This window comes from Lathyrus oleraceus, chromosome 5 (assembly GCF_024323335.1).
Source record: "Lathyrus oleraceus cultivar Zhongwan6 chromosome 5, CAAS_Psat_ZW6_1.0, whole genome shotgun sequence".
NCBI lineage: Eukaryota > Viridiplantae > Streptophyta > Magnoliopsida > Fabales > Fabaceae > Lathyrus > Lathyrus oleraceus.
Window position 1 is genome coordinate 261914642 of NC_066583.1, and position 3844 is coordinate 261918485.

General features: G+C 38.0%; 1 non-coding gene across 1 annotated transcript; it reads right to left on the reverse strand.

The window, feature by feature from the left end:
* Window positions 1-2683: 2683 nt before the first annotated feature.
* Window positions 2684-2790, reverse strand: LOC127089601 (small nucleolar RNA R71). The gene has a single exon (XR_007791176.1). It is a non-coding gene; the product is annotated as a small nucleolar RNA R71 (small nucleolar RNA).
* Between the last annotated feature and the right edge of the window lie 1054 nt (window positions 2791-3844).

Sequence of the window (3844 nt, forward strand, 5' to 3'; positions counted from 1 at the left end):
TACTAATTTATTGAAAAAGAATATTTTTTCCAGGTGTACCCAGGGTGCTAATTTGTAATGGAGGGACACATTTTTGCAATAGGTATTTGGAAAGGCTGTTAGAGAAATATAATGTCAAACATAAGGTGTCAACATCATATCACCCATAGATCTGCGATCAAGTGGAAGTATCAAACAGAAAACTAAAGCAAATCCTGGAGAAAATTGTGGCTGCGTCACGAAACGACTGGTCAACAAAATTGAATGATGCCTTATGGGCATATGATAACACTAAAACACACTGCATATTTGGCTCGGATTGAACATGTTTATTGTATTTTATTTGTCAATTTCTTGTATTATGCTTGTGTTTTATTTCATTTTCAGGTAGCAGTGCCCTAATAAGCCTCCAGCAAAGAAACGACGTGAAAAGAGCAAAAATTGGGGATTTTAAGTTTAAAATACACACATGGCGTTGGCCAAGGAGGGCGCCATGAGGTGTCATGGTTTGACCACGTCTCAACAGTCACAAGACCACGTCTCCCACTCTTTTCCCACATGGCGGGCGCCAAGTATAGATGGTGGGCGCCATCTTCATATGTTGACCACGTCCCAACGGTCAGAAGGTCACGATCTCCCTCTTTACACACATGGCAGGCGCCATGTAGAGGATGGCGAGTGCCATCTACCTTAAGGAAGCTTTTGGTGAAGGTAGTTGGAGCACTCTCCCATGAATAGAGAAATCCTCTCACACAAATTTTGAATTGGGTGCTTGGACCCCAAGGCATTATTACACTATAAATAGGTCTTAAATTCTTAGTTTTTGATCATCCAGTCTTAGTTTCAGCATTAGGCATAAACTCAGTATTTAAAGCGATAATTTGTCATATCGAGAGGTTATCGCACTATTTTTATAATCGAGATTGGAGCACCGTATCATAGAAGTTTATTTTCCTGTCAAATTTATCTTCAACTCAGATTTACTTTTCGACATTGTACTAGATTCAAGTCTCCGATTTGGAGCAGGGTTTTATTTCAATTCGCAATTTCTTATATATCGCACTGCCTTTACTTTATTTAAAATCCCGCACCGCTTTACATTCTTTATTTTCATGTCCAACTTTAAATTTATTTACATTATTGCTCTGCTTTACTTTGTTTATTTTATCGCACGATTTACTTGTTTTAAATTCTTTTACCGCAAAAAGATTTGTCTTCGAACCGAACTTAAGAGTGACACTTTCGTTCTTTTGGAAACCAATCACACACTTATCATGTTTTTAATCCCTAAATGACTTAATCTGCAAATAAATTATATGCAATGTTTACCATAGTCATGTCCAACTAAATTTATTGTGTTGGGATATGAGGACCGTCGTTTCGACGGTACTCCATATGTTGTTTTTGTCGAAATACTTTAGGGGCTGATTTTGATTTTAAATTTTTTTTCTGAACTTAAATTGATCGGCTATTACGTAAATGGGACCCTGTTTCTGTTTACGTAATAGTCGTGATTAGGTCAGGTAAGATCGAAAGTCGTCTGACACTTTAGATAAAAGTTGGTTAGTTTTTAATTGATAAAAAAGCGAAAGAAATTTATTAATTAATTAGGAGAATTTGATATTATTAGAAGGCGATTGTAAAACTATTTTTGGACGCGTTTATAGATTTAGGATCCGGTTATCCTATCGAAAGCCCGAAACCCTTTTAAGTTAAACTTTCAAATCAAAATCACTTTTCAATTGAGATAAGAGTTTATTTCCTTAAAAAATGAGTTTACTACTTTAATGCGGTAAGTGACGGCCATATGTGACAAATAGAAGGTATAAAATAGAGAGTAAAACTCGGTTCTGATTATGCTAACGCGACAGTTCCTGTTTAATTAACTTTTATTTTGAAAAAATTTGTTTGCCTCGTAAGTGTTACTACTGGACAATAAGAGTATTGTTAGATCGAAGTGAATCACATTCCAGTATTATTTCTCTGAATTCAATCTTTGTTATTATTTCTTGTATGCATTACACTCTGTTTCGATTAGCCTTAGATATACAACGTAATAATAGTAATCGATAGATTGACATTGGCCTCTGTGGGATTGATAATCTTTTATATTACTTGGACATACTCCGTATACTTACGGATATAATCCATCAAGTTTTTGGCACCGTTGTCGGGGACCAATTACGTCAAATTTCGTACCCTGTTGTTACACCGTCTAGACTAAGGCATTCCTTTTTGCCGGTCAATGCGAAGAACTCCAGTAGAGGAACCCGAAAGATACGCCCGAGCTCGTCTTTTAATTTGAAGACTTAAAAGAGCAATGGCAGAAGAACAAAATGAAAGACCACTTAAGGATTTCGCCCTACCATCTAACGTAGAGCCCCACTCTAGTATAGTAAACCCCGCCATACTAGCTCATAACTTTGAACTAAAACCCTCTCTATTACAATTAGTGCAACAAAACCAGTTCGACGGTCTTCCTATGGAAAACCCGAACCAACACCTAAAAGTCTTTATTCAATTAGCGGATACCTTAAAAGCCAATGGTGCTTCTCCTGAGGTGACACGTCTAAGACTATTTCCCTTTTCCCTCAGAGGTAGAGCCCGATCATGGCTAGATTCCTTTCCAGCAAACTCTATAACCACTTGGAATGACCTAAAGAAAGTACTCCTTGCTAGATACTTTCCACCGAGTAAATTTGTTGTCCTACGAAACCAAATAACCTGATTCACGCAACAAGAGGGTGAATCACTTTTCGAAGCTTGGGAAAGTTACAAAGAACTTCTAAGAGCCTGTCCACACCATGGGTTAAAGCAATGGCTTATTATTTATACCTTTTATAGAGAACTCATCTACAATACCAAAATGACCATTGACGCTGCCGCAGGTGGTGCTCTGATGAACAAACCATACCCTGAAGCTTACGGTCTCATTGAAGATATGACACAAAACCATTACCAATGGGGAACAGAATGAGCATCGGTAGAGAGGAAAGAGACCAAAGGAAGTATTTACGAAGTCAGCTGCCTTGACCATACGAGTGCCAAAATGGACGTTATAGCCCAAAAAGTAGAAAGTTTAACGATTAACCCTACAACTATCGCAACCGCAATCCAACCCGGATGCGAGATCTATGGAACCCAAGGACACACGATAGTTGAATGTAATATTTTAGATGGCACAAACTCATATCAGGTCAATTTTTCCCAAGGTAGACCCTATTCTAACACGTATAATCCTGGATGGAGGAATCACCAAAACTTTTCCTATAAGAATAATAATCCCACCCAGAATTCTACACCTAAAAGACCGTCTGGTTTCCAAACCCAAAGACCAAACCAACCAATGCAAGCTACTTCCCCAAAGTCAAACTTTGAGAAAATGGTGGAGAGCTTCATTACAGCCCAGAATCAGCAAAATAAGGAATTCATGAACCAAAATATTCATATAAATGGACTAATTACACAATTGGGCACCAAACTTGATTCTTTAATTATCCACAACAAAATGCTTGAAACCCATATATCTCAAGTGGCACAGCAACAAGCTACTCAAACTACACCAAGAGGATAATTTCCTGGACAACCTCAACCTAACCCCAAGGGGTGTGCTAAGCAATTGCCCTACGGAGTGGAACTACTTACGATGAACCTGTAAACACTAGGTTGAATAAACCAGAACCCCCAAGAAAAATATTGTGACAACACCCGAGAAACAAGTAGAGGAACCAATAGAACCTGAGAAACAAAAAGAGGAAGAAGTTAAAGATAAGGAAGGAGAGAAAGATACTAAAGTTTACGTACCACCCCTTCCTTATAAACCACCAATCCCATTTCCGCAAAGACTTAAGCAAACCAAATTAGA